Source organism: Aythya marila, assembly GCF_965140915.1.
Source record: "Aythya marila genome assembly, chromosome: Z".
NCBI lineage: Eukaryota > Metazoa > Chordata > Aves > Anseriformes > Anatidae > Aythya > Aythya marila.
The window spans coordinates 5079177-5098784 of NC_139080.1; the positions used below are offsets into that span (position 1 = coordinate 5079177).

General features: G+C 36.6%; 1 protein-coding gene across 1 annotated transcript in view; it reads left to right on the forward strand.

The window, feature by feature from the left end:
• RIT2 (Ras like without CAAX 2) overlaps positions 1-19608 on the forward strand; it is a gene marked incomplete at its 3' end in the record, with an annotated part of 202377 nt that overhangs the window by 182385 nt on the left and 384 nt on the right. The window lies entirely within an intron of this gene.

Here is a 19608-nt window from a genome sequence, read left to right on the forward strand (position 1 = left end):
ACATTTGCCTTTGCAGGAGAGAGTTGCTTTTGCTTTGAGGGAGATGTCTCAAAGTCTTATAGACTGTGAAGAAACTTACCCTATTTATCTAAAATGGATGGTTGTGAATTTCTTTCAATGACAAAGCAGCAGCTTGCTTTATATAATCACAATGGTTCATAAAACACCTTTTGATGACTGCTTTGTCTGATAACTGTAATTACTTACAATCGGAAATGGATGACCACATACTTCTATGTTAGCAGAACTGGCTCCAGAGATAATCTACTTTACCTCTAAGATGCTCTGCTTTTCTTTCTTTTATTGTGCTTCATTCCTCTAAATATCTGGGAGAAAAAGAAATAGACAAATGAAAACTCTGGCAGAATGTTTCACACAGAGTGCACAAAATTAAAGGAATATGTGGTAAGGATAAAATCTTTTCTGATAAAAGACATAATGTTGCTACCTAATTACTTCTATTTTTTTTATTTTTTATTTTTTATTTTTTTAATAATATGCATGACACCACATGGAACTGTCCAGTTATGAGTGAATATCTTTTTGACCTTTGTTTAGTTGATTAGGTTTTCTTTGGGTGACTGATGACTGTCATTGATTTTAAAGTGACTCTGATGATGATGTATGTGTGATATGAAGCTTGATTTTCAAAAGCACTTCTTACAGGTCAGTAATACAATTGTAGAGTTAAGTCACTGATGAGCAAATGTAAGACAAAAAAAAAAATCCATGTAGAGAAGATTTTGGGAGATTCTTAGAGAATATTTAGAAAGCATCTTTTGTTCAAAAACAGAAAACAACAGCAAAAAAATGTAGTATCTGACCTGTGAGAATTATTCCCTGTCAGTGATCCTCTGATCTTTTTCCAAACTATGGTAGTTGGTTTTGGAAGTATCCACACATGGAGAGGAGAGAAAAATGCAGTTAAACCCCTTAAAAGGTATGTTAAATTTTACTTCAGTAATGAGTGGGCATTGCAGTGATACGCTCACAGAACTGAATTCACATTGCATAAATTAGAGTGAAACTACATTATTCAGAGGCCTTGGTATTCTGAAGGATGGCTAGACTTGATAATTACTTTCACAACCTGCTCATTACTAGCACAAAATGAAAGAAATTGTATTACTGAGACCATAGTAGGCAGACTGGTCAGCCAGGACATTTATGAATCTCTGAACACTGTGGAAGAACACCATATAGCAAGGACTTCCAAAGAGATTGTACTGCCTGGGTAATGACTTTATCCTTTTTAAATTTATCTTTCAAAAGATGTGAGTGCATTTAGGTCTCATAGATGTACTAAAACAATGAAATGTCTGTACTGAAGAACAGTTTAGAGAAATGCTGTGAAAACTTCCCAGCTACAGCCTTGCCAATACAATTCAGTCCTGACCATATTTGAATTCCTAGCTTCTTTCCAGCAAAAACTGCCCATGTCTGCCAAATTCTGTCAGTACAGAGGGGTTTCATGGTACAGACTCAGACAAGATGCCAAGCTAATTCCAGCATGTGACCCATGAAAAATTAGGTTTGAATTATGAAAAGAAAATATTCTAACAACTCATTGGAAGTGTTCAGGGCAAGGCTGGACAGGGCTTTGGGCAACCTGGTCTGGTGGGAAGTGTCCCTGCCCATGGCAGGGGTTGGAATTAGATGATCTTTAAGGTCTCTTCCAGCCCAAATCATTCTGTGATTCTTTGATTCTATGAAATATATTTGTGTATATATATATATATATGTACACATACATATTTTCTGCTACCTGTTCATCATTATCCAAATTTACTTTCTATACTTACCATTGGATTTGACAGGTATTGTGAAATTACCATACAACGGGCTGATATAAAACTTAATTGTATACCTGCAAAGGAAAATAGACAATTTCTTGTCTTTCCATAACTTTTGATGTATCCTTTAAATATTTTTCTTTAACTTCAGCACTTAGTTTAAAGAAAAAAAAAATGATCCCACACCATTTATCTGTAGAATCTCTTAGCAAAATTAATTAATTAATTAATTAATTATTTCCAAGTAGTGGTCCAATTAGGGGTGATACTCTGTGGAAACATAGACAATATCTTTAGATGATTTAAATAGTCACTATTGGTTTTATTTGTTGTTTTGTTCAGCCATTTTTTATTTCATGTGTTGTATAATGAAATTCAGCATACTCTCTTGAGAATGACATTACAACTGTGTTGCCACAGGCAAACAAACAAGATACAGATGCTTAAGGGAGATAAAAAATAAGAGCTAATATTTTAGTGATGTTTAAAAAAAAAAACGAAAAAAAAAGAAAAAAAAAGAAAAAAACATCAGGGCAGGAGCTGTGTTCAGTGTTTTTTTTTCTGTGTGAAAAGAGTAGTACTGCTATATAAGGGGCAGTTACAGTTTTAAACACACTGATTTTATTTCCACAGGTTTTATTGTTGGGGAATGTGACAAAGTACTTTCTGACAGATTGCCCTGAGCACATATCTGATCTTTCCAACTGCTGCCTCTACGGTTCACTGAGAGGAGATCAGAAGGCCCGAGGTTGGCAGGTGGCGATGTGAAACACACAGACGAAAGGGTTGTCTTTCACAGCTTTTTTTTTTTCCTTTTTTTTCTTTTTTTTTTTTCATTATTTCTTCCTCCTTATCTCAGGCTTCCAACAGTTTGGCCTGTACAAATCCCCATCTGCTCTATCTCCGTCTCCAAAAAATGGCACTTAGAAGCAAGCCTGTCTGGTTAATTCATATAGAAACCTCAAGGCGCTGGATTATTGGAATTATAACCCTGCCACCAACCGATGCAGGTCATGAACCAGGGCCCCCCATGTGCTGGGAGCTGCACGAAAAGCAATTCACAGAGTGGGGTGTCTGGAGAGGCATGGCTTTGTGGCTACTTTCCATCGATCATTTAGTGTCTGTCAATTCGGTATTTTTGAATAGAAAGCAATGTCATTAAAATGTTTTCAACCCGATGTAGTTGGGAAGTCATAATTGCACATTAATAAAAATAGGGACAATCCAGCATTTCAAAAATCAACCATTTCTCCACTATATTCTGTATAACTGTAACAGATGGGTAAATTGCAATGGACCAACAGCGATGTGTAATTTACTGGCCAAAAAAAAAATGACAGCTGGATTGCACACATATCCACACACACAGATTTAAATTTAAATAACATTTTTGAAAGGAGGGGCTGACCCCAGTTGGAACTGGATCTACCACCTAAGAATATTAGGTGTTACTTTTTGGTTTGCTGATCTTTAACATTTTCATTAATGACCTAGGCATAAAAATGCAGGAGTATACTAACAAAATTTGCTGATAACACAAAGTGGAAGCATTTTCTGTTTCAAGGAGACAGGATTATTGTAGAGGAAAAGCTGTGTGACCCAGAGGAGTGATAGAAATGGAATTAAATGTAATTGTAAAAAGTGCAAGGCCATGCCCTTAAGGACTAATAGCAAGACTGTTTGCTATAGCACATCAGCTGGAAGGCAGAAGGGAAGGTCTTGGATATATCAGCCACTTACAGGGTTATATCAGCCACTTACAGGGTGATTATAAACCACAAACCTCATGCAGTTGTGCATAAAATAAATCTCACTTCAGGAGGTATTTGGAGTGATATGTACAATAGAGACATGGAACTATCAAAGGTATTATATAAGATAAAAGTGAAATATCAGCTAAGATTAGCTTTAGTTACTCATGGATGATGATGGCAAATTCAAATTGGAACAGGTGCAGGCAGTACGTATCAGGTTGGTCTTATCTGAGGAAATTAAAGAGACTTTAATTTCTTTAGCCTAGGTAAATTAAAGTAGATGATAAAAATACTGTGCATATATTGATAAGCAGTGACATAAATAATTGTGAGGAAGAATCATTTAAAAGTTAAGAACAGTGATGGGATAACATCAAATAGGTATTAAGTGACAAGGAACACATTCTGCTTATGAGTTAGGTGATGGTTTCTGATCATCTTGCCACAGCAAAATGTCTCCAGAACAGCCTTTCAGTGGGAATGATGTGGGGTAAAAGCTTCATTTCCCTTCTGTTTTTGAAGGGGGTGATATATTCTCATTGCCAGAAGCAGTGAAGGACTGAAATAATGACAAGGATCTCTTAAGAATCTACGTCATTCTTCTGAACATACTCCCCAGGTGCTGAGATACTTATTTCTCTACAGTGTGTGAATAATTAATTTCATTAAGTTAAAATTAGAGCAATTGCTCCTAATCATTTTTAACATGAAATTTTCAGCTTCTGATTTAGAACTGAAAAAGAGATTGTTTAGCCTAAAGATTGCCTTTTTTTCTTTTTCTTTCTCCATTTATATCATCTGGTTTGACAGGTACACTGCTTCATCTCCTTTTGTACCGTTAAGCATTAAAACAGGGTTCTAAATATAGCTTTTCATGTATTTATGACCACCAGTACAAATAAACAAAAAAATCTGTTATAAGATACTTTCAAAATGCTTTTTTCTTTTAATATTTTATTATTCTTCATTCACCTTGTTCTTTGTTTTGTCTCCTGATTTTTAGACATACAGAAAAAAATAAAACATCTGAAAATGTTGTTCTAGAACAATAAAGATGCAAACTTTTAATTAATGAAGGGGAAGAGAAGGATAGGAATAGATGCTATATGTGACATATTTCACTTGATTCAATGCACTGGGAATCAAAAATAGCTGATTCTGGAGTATTAATGTTTCAGCTGTGGCTATGTGCCACTCCAGCTGTAAACTTTCGTCCCATCCATTTGCTCATACCAAGTACAATCATCAAGTAGAATGCCACTGCTGTACATCTCATGTCCTTCTGTAAACCATGCACTCAGTCTGCTGACAACCAGCTCAGCAAAATTTTGTTTTGGTTGTAACCAAGAAAGTTGAAATGATCCTTACCCAAGAAAGGAAATTGTTACAACTGATGAGCGGAGTTAAACATTTGTATTTTGTGTGTGTGACGCTGTTGATTTCACAGGGCTACATGACTTACAAATGCACAGAACAGTAGTAAAAGGAAAGAAAATGAGGCAACATCAGACACTTAATCCCTAGGAGACCAAAGAAATTGAAAACTGGTAAATCCTATTGCGGATGAGCTGTAGTGTAATTTTTGTTTTAAGGTATTTACTCATCCCATAGGTGCAGCTTTTCTGCAGTATGCAGCGTGCTCTGCCATCAGATTATGGAGTGCAAAGTTCAGCACACATTCCAGAATAAAAGCAATACTGAATAGTCGGTATAGATCAAAACAGTTTATCTTTCACAAGAGATACTGTAGAAATGAAACCATTGTTGTAAATGTCAAATCTACATAGGAAAGCAGAAGTAAGCCACCTTATTCATGGGTAGGTCTCAGTGTCCAGAGGTATATGTATATGCAAAGGTGCAGTCATTCTGGATTAAAAGCAAATACACTTTTAGATCCCTTTAAGACATCCCTGTTCCATTCCTTCACTATCTACACCTTCCCCTCCTCTCCTTTTATTTTTCTTTTTTATTTCTTGTACTCTGATACACCACCTGTTCAGTGATGGATAACTAATTGCTACTGAACTGTTTCTTTAGATCCTGAACTGAGGTGTAATAGGAATGTTTCCATTTGCTTTAGTAATATTGCTTATTTGTTCAGGGTTTATTCCCATATGGTATGAGAATTGAATACTTCTACTCTCTCTTTCATTGTCTGAGGTTCTGAGGCCATATTCTGCCCTCCTTGATAACATATGGTCTATTTTGCTATTGGAATTTTTATTAATAAAACAGCAGTAAGGAAAAAAAAAAAAAAAAAAAAAAAAAAAAAGGATCAGATGGATCTAATCAAGCTGTTAAAACATAAATGTTTTTTTTTTTTTAAGGAAAGAAAATAAAATAATATATATATATATATATCAGAACACCACCAGGCAGTAAATTCAAGTCATGACCCAAATCCATGGGACAGAGTTACACTACTTATCTCAGTTCAGCAACTTCATCTACATGTATATTCCTTGGAAGAAGATTCAGTGAGGCTGAAGTGCAGGGGTCATACCTGTTGAGTGCACACTCAGCCTCTTAGATAGTATTGTACAGGCTGTGCTAATGTTTCTATTTTTAAATACTAATACCTGAGCTACGTAGTTTAAAGCTAAGTCAACTGTGTCCAAATATTTTTAAAATAGTGTAAAAAAAGGATGATGCATATCTGAAGCAAATCCAAATCCTCCCAAAAGTCACATACTGGCACATGAGGGACAAAAAGATGCCTGGGAACAGCTAGCATGGATTTACCAAGGACAAATCATGCTTGATGAGCTGATTGTTATCACCTTCAGATGACTGACTCTTTGGATGTGAGATGTGGATTATGTTTACCTTAATTCTAACAAGACTTTTAATGCAGTCTCTCAGTCTGCATCAGTCAGAGTGTAGCCAAACAGGAAAAGTATGGTTTAGATAGGTGGACTACAAAGTGAATGGAGACTTGGTTGGACTACCAGGCTTAAGGGGTTGGGATGAGCAGTACAAAGTCCATCAGACAGCAAATTTCTAGTAACATTCCTCAGAGGCTGATGCTGAGGCAATTCTTTGTATCTTTGTATCTTTGTTAACAATTAAATGCTGGGACAAAAGGTACCCTCATCAAGTCTGTGAATAATACTGAAATGTTGACAAGTCAGGTGTACATGGAAGGGACATGGCAAGGATGAAGAAATAGTCTGACAAGAACCTCATGAAATCAAACAAAAGCAAATGTTGTGCTGCACCTGGGATAGACAACATCATGCAGCAGTACCATTTGGGCACTACTGGGGAGAAAGCTTTGCAGGAGCAGACATGGAAGTCCTGGTGAAGAATGAGTTGACCATGACCCAGTAATGTGCCATTGCAGTGAAGAGGGCAAGGTGCATCCTGGGTTGTGTGAATACGAGTGTAGACAGTAGGTTCGAGGAAGTGGTCCTTCCTCTTTATTCAGCAGTTCTAGGAATGCTTCTGGAGTACCTCAAAGAAGAAATATCTTGATGTACTGGAGTGAGTTCAGCAAAGGTCTCCCAAGACAGACTTGGGGATGGAGCAGAAAAAGTAACAGCAGAGGCTAAGAGATCTGAGTTGGTGGATGTGCTCAGCCTGATGAACCAAAGGGGAACCGTCTTGCTGTCTTCATCCACCTAATAATAGGTATATTGAAGACAAAGCCAGATTTTTCTCAGAGGTGCACAGTGAAAGGATGAGAATAAATGACGTAAGTTGCAGGACAAAAATAATAATAATAATAAAAATCTGATGAGTCATATGAGGAGGTTTGTTTCACCCTGCAAATGGTTAAATAGTGCAACAAGAGTCAAAGAGACTGTCAGATTTCCTTCTTTGATGGTACTAAAAATATGACTCAACATAATTGCTCAGTGCCCTGAATAATCTGTCGACCCACAATGAGCAGGAGTTTGGACCAGAGATTCTCTTTGGACAGAGATCTCTTCTAACTTAAATTATGCTATGATTTTCTGATTTCAATATAACTTTAAGCAGAATGTATTTGCTTCCAGGTTGAATTGGTGTCAGCCATAGTAATGGTCTTTTCTCTCCGAAGTACCTGAAGGTGGTCATGGAGCTGTGACAAGGAGAAGGTCACTATGGGTGTTAGGGAAAGGCTCTTCACCAAGACAGTGGTCAGTCACTAGAACAGGCTCCACAAGGAGGTGGTCATGACACCGAGCCTGCAGGAGTTCAAGAAGTGTTTGGACAACACTTTCAGATATATGGTGTATTTTTTATGTAGACCTTTATGTGGCGTTGGGCTCGCTGATCCTCACAGGTTCCTTCCAACTCAGGATATTCTAGGGTTCTAAATGTGATCAATGTTCTTTTTCTGCCCAACTTGGCTCAAAGATATCATAACTATCCTCCTATTAATATTCCTTCCATTGAGCGTAACAAAACTTTACCACAGGCAGTTGTTTTCTAAACTATTTAATAACACTCATTTTATTTCTAAGGTTAAAAAAATAATGGGGTGATAACATGTCCTGAATTGCTAGTGACAGCAACTGTTAAGGCTACGAGCACTTGTTTTTCAACAGCTTTTTTTTTAGTATCAGCAATTTTATTTTCCCAAAACTAGGCTTATTTATGTATATAAAGGAGGAAAAAAAAAAAAAAAAAAAAAAAAAAAAAAAAAAGTTAATTATAAGCAAGCTTCCTGAGAGAAATCAAATGAAATATGGTATGTATTTGTCACTGCTATACCTGTCTATACCTGTGTGGCTGGGGGAAGATGTCACGTGTCCTTTCTGTGGCCTGAACAATGGTTTTGCTTGGTGATCTACACCAGTTTCAGATTTACCTACCAGCCACCATGATTATCAGTGATAAAGCACTGTTAATATTTCATCAAAAACTCTTTCCACCCATAGAATTATTTATGTATTTATCTTAAATTATCTGTTCTATGTTTCCATGTTTCCTGTCCTTCATTTTCAATCTTTTCTGCCTTGGAGAACACAGAAGCAGCAGTTCACCTGGCTTATTGTACTCCATGTTACAACCCACCACTTTATCTCTCATAGTTTCTGGAAAAAAAAATTTAGAAGAGGCAGCAGGGAGGCCTGGCTTGTGGCACCCACACTGCACACATTGTCTCTTCATCTTTTCAGTGCCTTTTCCAGAGTCTGGACAGACTACAGGTTTGAACTAGCTAGCTGCCCGAAACACAGGAAATAAATGTCAGAAAATAGCTATCATCTACAGAGGAGCTAACGCTGAATGCCTCTTGGTACCAAAGGGACTCTTCAGAGCAGTGTTTTGTCAGCATCCACATCCAGGTTTTGCTGTAAGGCCAACCTTGTCTGCCAGCTATATTAGAGAGGCTTGGTCTGACCACAGCCACATTTGTAAACAAATACATTTGTACATGTTTATGCCTATAGATGCACGTTCACACATGCCTCTACGTAAACTATGCTACAGATTTTTCAACGGAGGACTAAAAAGTCTATTGTATTTGATAAGAATATGAGTCTATTACAATTACAATTACAATTTGGCAATTAAATATTACAATTAATAAATAAAATAAAATTACAATTTTAAAATAAAATAAAATTACAATTAATAAATAAAATATTACAATTCAATTACAATTACAATTTGGGCTCCCAGGGCATATCAGTACAGCTTCTTTTATACATCAAAAGAGTATCTGCGTAATTGTATGCATACATCATGTATAGGGAAGGTTAAACAGATGCTTCTAGCAAGGAGTTTCAGCCATTCTGTTTGTTAAGAGTCCGTTTTCTTATTTTACGCCTGCAGCTAACATAATAAAGATAATGTCTTCCTTCCCTCTACATTCCTTCTATCTTGACTCCTCTGTTTCTCTCTTCTTGCCCCTTCACTATTTATTTTCCTCCGTGGCAATAAACATGAACTACTTGGGCTAGCATCCCAAATGACCAAATTGTCTTCTCAGTCAAAAATTAAGATTCTAGGAGAAAAATAAATAAATAAATAAATAATAATAATAAAGTTATTGATTGATTGTAGAGCATAATCATTTCTTAGGTTTCTATCAGTAAAGACTCAAAGATGTCTCAAGAATGTATTCAAGGATGTTTGAGGCTCTATTCAACAAAACTAAGATTCTGCCAGCTGTTAGCTCTTACTCTGCTTTAAGGTGCTTGGTCGTCTGAGTAAAATTCAAAACCCAGAGGCAGAAAACACATAAGAGTTATCCAGAGAAACTGCCTGATGAGGTTGCCAACAGCACAAGATGCACGAACAAGTTACCACGGAAACTATCCAAGTGCATGTTCTTAGCCTGAAGCAAAAGTGAGGTAATTTGAGTTAGGTTAGCAGGCAGTAGGAAAGCTTGTTATGTCTAATTAGCTAAATGCATTCTTGCAGCTCTTCCTACCCACTGGCCATTTAAGATTTTTAATTTTCCACCCTCAGCACATTCATTTCTCATTGTTGCCCTATTGCAGTTCTTCAGACTGAGTATTTTATTCTGCAGTATCTGCACACTGGCAGATCATATCACAAGATGGAGGAAAGTGAATGCTCCTTATACAGCTGTCATTCCTACTTTAAGGCTCTTTCAGTAACCAAGTAACCAAGAAAAGACCTTTTGCTCACACATGAGCTCCTTTCAGCACATAAGAAAGGAGATGAAAAGGAACACTCCAGTGAAGCTTCAGTGAATTCTTTTTCAGTCAATTCATACATGTATTCTGCAAAAGTGTAATATTTTGGCTGAACTAATATTGACATGGGGAAGATCAATGTCATTAGTTTAATAAAGATACTGTGCAAGTAGCCTCCTTAATGAGTTAATCTGACAAACCTTCTCAATAAATTTCAAAATTGCTAAACCCTTCAAATTAATTACAAGTTGCAGGAAACTTAAACAATAAAAGATCATTCCCATTTCCTGATATAACGTCCCCCTCTTATTGTATCAAGCATCTTTTCTTTGAAAATCAACCCACATAATAGGTCAAAAAAGAGAACATTGTTCTGTAGGTTGTCCATAAAGCATATACATATCCATGTATAGGATACCCTATACATTTGTGAGGCTTGCATCAAATGGCTTCAGAAACAAACAAATAAATAAATAAATAATGTTGCAGTCCAAATCTCTGTAAATATATTAAAAAGCCTCTCTGCTTCCTTATAGTGGAATACCGACTTCAGTAGCCTGGATAGAATCATCAAATCACAAGAAGTGACAATTGCATGGAGGTGGAAAGAGATTTTCTTCTCACTGCTGGGAACAGCATGGTGTTCACTGTCTGCCTGCAAGCATTTTCAAATTATAATGACTGAAAGGTTTTCATAGATTACTAGGTTTTATGGAGATTTACTCAGTCTGCTTAGTACCCGAGTCCTAATGAAGAATTGAATTCAAATGACTAGTAAAATTTGAATTTCTAACACATAAATGACAATGGCCTACACCAGCATATAGACACATACAGATGTGGGCTGTCTGTACTGAGATTGTGGTTAACTTGTGTTCTCAAAACAATAGAAATCACTTTCAGTGTTGAAATAAGAATTCAATACTACTAACTTTTTTTTTTTTTTTTTTTTTTTTTTTTAATGTCTAAAAAGTACAATTAAGCAACATTTTCAGCTTCTTTTAGCTTTTTTTTTGTTTATTATTTTTTGGGGGAGTAACCATCTGTTGTTAGCAGATGACAATTGAAAATGTTTAGGAATGTTTTGTTGTTATTTAAAGTACATGAAAATTTTCCTGAACTTAGAAATGCAATTGTTTCCTTGATTTTCTCCCCAGGGGGAAAAAAAAAAAAAGTCTCATGAATGTCCTGAGCTGAAATGATGTAAAAACATCCTCTTTTTGCAACCATCTTGTAACCATCTGCCTTCAACTGAGCATTGCAATCAGAGTACCTTTAAAGATGATGGACAATTTAGAAAATTGTCATATCTCTGAAAAATGCTTTGAGCAATTGACCCATACTTGTTCATCTTGAAGACTGATGCTGAGGATTTAACACTTCCAGATTCTCTTCAAATTAGACCCAGAGCTATTGCTGACTGATGCAAGATCATGTGGCTTTGAGTATCCAATTCAGTCAGATCCCGAGGCCATCTTTCTAGAAACATTTCCTGGTATAAAGATGCCTTAACTCACTCATCAGTCTTGCTTTTGACAAGATAAAGGCAAAAAATTACAGTCTGTCTTTGTGAAGAACAACTTCAGAGTCTAACCTGCAGACAGCATCCTAGTTCTGTAGTGATTTTTACATGAAATGAGGGGATGGTTTAATCATTTTGCATTAAATCTGTGAAATAGTGAGGTAAAATTAGCAAAAGGTGTGAACCACAGACCTAGGAGCCTCATGTGTTTTGCTTGCTTCATGACTAGGCAACTTCATGAAGAATATTTCTCTTTACTCAAGGCAACATTTAACCAAAACAGGATGGCAAATTACTTGGAGGCATAACTTCCACTTTACATCCAATGATGATGATGATGATAACAATAATAATAATAATAGTAATAATAATAATAATATAAAAACTAATCTCTACAAAAGGGGGAGAAAGAATGGACAGAAATCAGTGCTGGGTAATAATCTTCTTCACAAAGCAAGTGATAAAAACCTTAAAAAATTGTGCAAGTTTGAATTAGAATTTGATCTGGAAATTTTTCATATGAAAAAGTCTAAGAGTGATGCATTTAATGAAATAGCTACTAATAGCATAAGAGATTTCATATAAGCTCATAGCAGTGATCTTAGCAGGTCAGAGAAAATGTCTGTCTAATCTAAGAGTGGTAAATAGCCCTCAACAATTTGTGTTTCATTTGGATCAAATAAGTGTATGATTCTTCCTGGTTCAGAACGGTGAACTAAGGGTTGTGTTTCATATTCCAATTTAGTAACCAACTAGGTGGAAAGTTGGTGATTTGCGACAGATGGGTGTGTCCTGTTTTGTCTAGAATTTTGTTTTTCTTTGAGACTATTTTAAAGTTTTCTGTAAAAACATGCAAACTTAGTTTCACGATCCCATGTTCTCCATCTTCCATCCCCTAAAAATAAGCCCCAAAGCTTACAACAGAAGCCACAGACAATCTATTATTTTCTGCACTGCTAAAGCCATGTTTTCCTTCCTCTCCAGATGCAAAGACTGGTCTAAAAGGGGAAGGGAAAGAATATGTGAACATCTATAATGGAAGTTTTTTTCAGAGGTGGGAACAGATGAGGTCACGAGATGTCTTAGTATTGTGCCACAGTATATTTCCATGACATCCTGTCCATCAGGGCATAAATTCAGTCAACAAGACCACACCTTTTCCTTGGCCACAGTCTACTAAAGAGATCTACCCTCTTGGCCATTTGAACAGCAGTAATTCTGAAAACAGTAAAGAGTATCAGAGTAGTGAGGTAGAAAGAAAAATGTGGCAAATTTATGAGACACATAAGACCAAACTGAACAAATTTCAATATCCTCAAAATAATGATGAATTGTATGGTAGTTTTATCTCATCTAGCCTTGTAATCTAGAAAGCCAGCAAAGCTTAGCCTGCAGAATTGCCTGCCATGAAGTCAGAGTGAGGTTTGTCCAACTAATTACTTATGAAGATTTCCAAATGGATTTAAGAGTAATGGTGTAGACATCAATTTTTCCTCTCAGGTTTCTACAGTGTGTTGTTATTTACTGCTCAGGCTGCTGAAAAGAGGTGTCTGTTCCCTGGGGACTGAGGAAAAAACTCAGGTGCACATATCTTCTGAGTGAAAAATGCTGGTTTATGTCAGCTGAAACTAGTTGTGGAGTGTTGGGCAAATCAAATCAATAACTGCAGTGTATATATTTGCAAATGTGATCATACATAAAAGCTAAAATGTTTAATTTTTATCTTAGCAGTTGGAAAAGTTTCAATGTTACATTTTTAAGCAACAATTCACATTTCAGTTCAGTTTAAAATCCTGAAACAACACAGAATGTTTGGGTTGAGGGAGATGAAAACTGGAATATTTAACACCAGGTATTTTATTGTTTTACTTTTGCATTTACTGTACATTTATTTAGACCTGACACATGGTCACATTGAATGTCTGGTCACAAACAGGAAATAACTGGTTACTCACAAAACCTAGTCTCCAACGTTTTTTTCATCCTGAATTGATTTCCATTTGATCTTGTTGTTTTCTCCTTATTTCAGGGATGTCACTGTTCAGTGGCAAGACTCTGATAGGCAGTTTATAAATGTAAATATCTGAAGAAAGAGGAGAAGGATAAAAGGATTTGAATCACTTTTTTTCTTATTAAATATATATATATATATTATGTGAATATATTATGTGTATATTAGGTGAATATATATATATATTATGTGAACAAATAACAACAGTAATTCTTGTCTTAAAAAGACAGAAAGATTGATTTTTCTGTTCCTTCTGGCACTGCTCAGGTTTTCAAACCAAAGCCACTGTTGTAATACCTAAGTATTTGAGCTTTGACCTGAACAATAGCATTTCACACATGGAAAGATCTGTAAACCATCCCATGGAAAGTCACTGCCACCATGGTTGTTGATACAACTCTTGTCAGTTTAAAAAAATAAATGGCAAAGGTATAATAGACCTGCTTGTGGGCTACTGGATTGGACTGCTTGCTTTTTAAAACAGGAAGGAAATGCTTACAGTGAAAGCACTTGTTCTTTAGGAAAGGGTGGTGGCAACACAGGAATGCTCATTTCAACCTGTTTTGGATCCAGTCCTATCTAGCAAAACCTAGAGTTTGTCCCTGCCCAGAATACTGGGTAGGTCCCTGATGTTCATCTGTGCTGGGTATCCAGGGACCACCTGTTTTTTCCTGGTACCTTAACCACGTTGATGAATTGAGACTGGTGAAAATTAAGCAGTCCTGGTTGTTGCTGATCATTAAAAAGAAATCTCACAGCTGCTTTGTAGGAGTGTCTTCAGCACAAGCTCAGTGGTCAGAGCTGGGATCGATAAAATTATCATTCATGCAAGATAAGCAGAACCCATTTTTCACTTTTTATTGTCTGGAGTAGCATTCTCTCACTTCCTAGACCCAAGAGATTATTTTTCCTTTCGCAAATCTGCTTACTGCAGACCCAGGATATTGGCAAGACCTTTGATTTCTTTAGTTCCTTTTTCCATGGCATGTTATAGGCTTATATCCATACCAAAAGTTTATTTAGGTTGTTCTAATATGCTGAGGGAATAGATAATATTGGGAAGGGATGTGAATATATCTATGGATTCTTGTAGATTGTCTTCCTCTTACCAAATGGATATCCAAGTACTGATACACAACCTGCCATGTGGTTGCTTGGTGTTTGGAACAGGGTGTGTTGGGAAATAAAGAAATCCCCATAAGGCTGAGACACCCAGAGATAACATCGATCTTTCCTAGACATCATTCAGAGCACGCCTGCCTTCTTACCTCCCTCTTAACTTGCTATGGTACAAACAAGTTTGCTCAGGATGCTGCTTCCCTACCTGTGTTTCTAACCTGTTAGCTTTTGTTTATCACTCACATAAGTAATTGTCTGTCAAAAATACTGTCCATGCTTGATCAAAAACCACTGGAGTTCTTTCTATTAGTCTCAGTGGGACTTAGATGAACACCATATTCACCAACATGTGTCCTCTTCTGTCTCTGATTTGTGATCAAGACTGCATGTCTCCAGGAAAAAGCACTCTTAGAACAAAGTTTTTTGGTCTATAATTACCACTCTGTTTCCCATTGCAAAGTTGATGAGGGCTGCCAGGGTGGAAGCCTAATGAAAATTTAGGAGAATCCTTGCAGCCCATGGCATTTCACCTGCAGAGCTCTCCATGGCAACCAGGAGCTGCCAGTCACAGGGGGAATCTGCAAAAGCCATCTCAAGCAGAAGATGCTGTTTCAGGGATGAGATGCTCAAGTGGAAACACATTGCTTACCTGCATGAAGACCACCACTGGCTCACCCAAGCTGATACTGTTGATTCTGCTAATAATACAATCTTGGTCAAAGAATCTACCTTGAGATGCTTCTTTGCTGTGTTGACCAAAGGAGAGACAGAGCTAAACACAAAACAGGCTGATTCAGAGGTAAATTTTCCAGCTAATGACAGCCCAAGGGCAGAAGTAGACTATTGATCTGTTTAGTTTTGGCTCTTTCCTCCTCAGATCCAGATATTTTTATGTTCTGCATATGGGGGCCTGTGACTGCAGGTGCCTCTCCACCCACCTTCCAGCTCCTGTGGCTTTGTGCTCTCCTTTTGGTTGTGCAGGAGTTGACCTTAGTGGGAAGCAGGCTATCTTAAAGATGGCAGCTCATCCATCATGGCTTTCACAGGCTGTCAGCACTGCATTTAATCTCACTTGTAATTTTCCAGGGGAGGTTTGCAAAAGCCACAAACAGAATCTTAATGCTATAAAATGCTGTTTGTAGCCAGTGAATACTTCTTATCTGGATGAAGCTGTGCTGTGTTCCAACTGCCCTGAGCCATCCAGAGATGAAAAACTCCCCAGTTAGCCTACAGTCCTCTGTGCTATCCACAGTTCAAATGCTGCTACAACAGCTTTATCTTCCCTCTCAAACCACATGTACCCAACTGGATGCTTAGAACCATGTACTTTTCAGGGAGAGCATGAAAAGACTGTTTTCCCATGTTCACGTGCATCTGTGAGGCCCCAGTGCCCATTTCATCGACTTGTCCTGGGGGATCTTGCTTTTCAGTTACACAGCAAGCTTCATGTCATGCCTCTCTAACTCCTGATCCACACACCACACCAGATTCATTTTTTTATTTTTTTTTTAATGAAGTTTGGATTCAGGAAGCTTTTGTGAGCTCTGAAATCTTCATCTTTCATTATCTTCACTACACCAGCCTTCCCCCTTCATTCCCTTCTTCAGTTTACCAGCAAAGGAACAAGCTAAACTGGAATCGATATAACCAGAATTATACTTTGAGAAACAATGCCAGATTCAATCACAGAGTGTTACTCTAAAAAATGAGATATAAAGCTTTGCTTCCCAGATATATGTTCAATAGAATGACCTCACTCCCTGACCCGTCTGATCATGTCACGCTGACAGATCACATCGTCTGGTGATACAGACTTGCACAAGCTGCAATTTGTCAACAAGTCCCTGAACTGTGTAGATCTGGGCTGGATTTCTATGATATAGTTTATCTTCTGGCAATAAGATGGGAACAAGGTAAATCCCTGGAATTAGGTGACCTCATCAAGAGCTTTATCCCTTATTTTTTATTCTATAGGTGGCTAGCCTCTGGACCAAATTACAAACAGAAAGATGAATGTGTATTTTTCCTCTAAACACCTGTCTGCATTTGTAGTGTTTTTGTTTGTTTGTTTGTTTGGTTGGTTGGTTTGTTTTGTTTTCCAGAAAACAGATTAATTAAATTAGTATAGCTATATTTTCACTGGTGCTGGAAGCGGTAGTGGTAATTATGACAGCATTAGATTTCTAAGAAGCCTGTTTTCAGCCTTGAAGCTGAACAACTTTGACTAAATTTCCTGAACTTATTTGTGCCAGGTGTCTTCCTCGTGCTGAATTACTTCATAAAATTTCATCAAAGTAGTTAATCAGTTCCTGAGGGCAAGATTTAGGACAAATACTATGCTTTGAAATTAACTATTTCCATTAATATCTTTAATGTTGTCTCCATAATTTGGCAGGCAACTGTGAGTCCAAAACCAAACTTTTGTTGCTTTTTAGAGAAATGCAGTGAAATTCAGCAATGTTACAAGCCTCCAGCCACAGAGAGGATGGGAAGAAGTTTTTCTGCACATTTTATTTCTCCTGAGTATTCTCCAGTTCTCACAGCTTATAGTAGACTTGTTTCATTACAGACCATATCATGTCTTCCCCACAATGTTTCTTCCTTGCAGGTGGGAGAAAACATATATTTTGATCCTAGAAAAGACAAACATGGAAAGAAAGAGGAATTAGATGGGCAAAGACTGGAAAATCATGGAGCAAAAGAAAAGGCAATTTCTGATACTTGAGTAGTGCTGTGCTTGTACCGTAATTATATGTACAACCTTACTATGCTTTTATCATACGAATGTTTCTATTTATAAGCTTTTCTAAAATTATTATTTTTTATTTTTCCTTTTCAGTAATGAATGTATAAAATGTTCACTGAAACTACAGCTCTGTGTAATGGTTTGCTTAGATCTGCAGTGCCTCAAAATAAAATAAAATAAAATAAAATAAAATAAAATAAAATAAAATAACATAAAATAAAATAACATAAAATAAAATAAATAAATCCTCCTTCAGCTCCAGCAAGGCATAACAAGAGAAAAAAAAATATATTAAAAAGTCCAAAATAGACCAAGATAAGTCTCCTATCCAGACAGTCAGTTTCTCAGTGGTGCCCGTATTGAATCACACATTTTGCTTACACAGCTGCCCAGAGAAAAACAAGGACCATATTGCTACCAACTCCTTTTGCTAAAGGTTGGCAATTATAGCAGTTGGAAAACGATAACAATCTTTCATTGTGTCAGTGAGTATTATTCAGGTTGGCATACAACCTCCCTGCTTAGCCTTACAATATTCTTAATTAAATTAAGATTAAATCTGTAACATAGATGTATGACCTTACTGATATGACAAAGTCTGTGACTTGATGCAAAGGTGATGAGCAGAAATTCTGTGGTCTGTGTTATATAGGAATATGCTAGGTGCAGATTTCTTCCAGGTTGAAATGAACTAGTGTTTTGTTTCATGCAAAAACCTGTTTCTCACTGTGTCCAGATTTACAGATAAATATACAAAATGCAATAAGGTAGTGTCATAAGCTGATCATAAAAGGACATTCTCCTCATGGTAGGTATGAGAGAGTTTGTTTGTATCTTGAAGCATAAGGGTTTATTTCCCTAATAAATATAAATGACACTTTGGGAGCATAAAGGTAGAAATAAGAAATAAAACTAGATTAGTCCTGTGGTAGACAGTAGCAACTGATAATTTTTCATAACCTAGGATGTACCCTTTCACAAGGCTGTCTCAAACTAGTTAAACAACTTTTTTTTTTTTTTTTTTTTTTTTTTTTATCCAGATGGTTGGAAAGTTACTTGAATAAATCATGTTATCTAAACACAAATAAAAACAAAGCGTAGATTTTCTCACCTAAAACTTGAATATGCTCTGTACATTTCATCATTAGTTTTATGTTTGAATACTGAAAAGAAAGGATATTCTATCGTCTGGTAAGCTAGCCTAAAATTTAGCTAGCTAATAGGGTTTATTCCTTATTTTGCTGAAGACTTGTTACACATTACTGTATACATGTAAGTCTCCAAAAGTGCAAAATATAGGTAGGTGGTAGGCATTCATCACTCCTTGTGGTAAGCATTTAGACTGTATTCTAGACTGCACAATCAGACCACACAATTAGACCAGTAATTAGCATGCCATGAACCTTTCCTTGGGAATTAGCAGGCTGGTGGGCCAAGAGGTAGCTAGTATGGAAATTTTAGGAGTTAGATCCCTGTATGAAAATTCAGGCAAATGAAAAAGAGCTACCTTGATTCCTTCTAAATTCATGGAGATTCTTCCCCTTATAGTTCCTCAAAAAGCAAAGATACATTGTTCTCAGTGTTCTCTGAGAATAGTAAGTACATGAGATCACTTAAGGAAGATGATCTGAAAAGCAAATAGATTTTGGATCTTCATATGGCTCAGGCATGAGCTAAGTGATAGGATTATAGGTCTGTCAAGACCAGAGCACTTAAAAACATGCTCAGAATTTCTTGTGACTGAAAAATCTTAAGGTATAAAAACTGATGTGCTTTCAGCTTCAAGTCAAATTCCCTTCAGGATTAGATGAGTGCTGAACATGCGTTTTCTAGGACCATATTTCTACTGAAGTTCTTTTGACCATCAGTTTTAGTCTGTAGAATAAAGGAACTAATGCTCCCAAGCTTTAGAGGTTTACTGCAAGAGAGGAAATACTTGGAAAAAATGGCACGTCAGAATTAGGGAAATAATATATCCAAGCACATGAATATTGTCAGTATGCTCTGTTCAAATATGGATTCAATCCAATCATTTCATACTTGAATCTTATCTATGTAATAATAACAGAA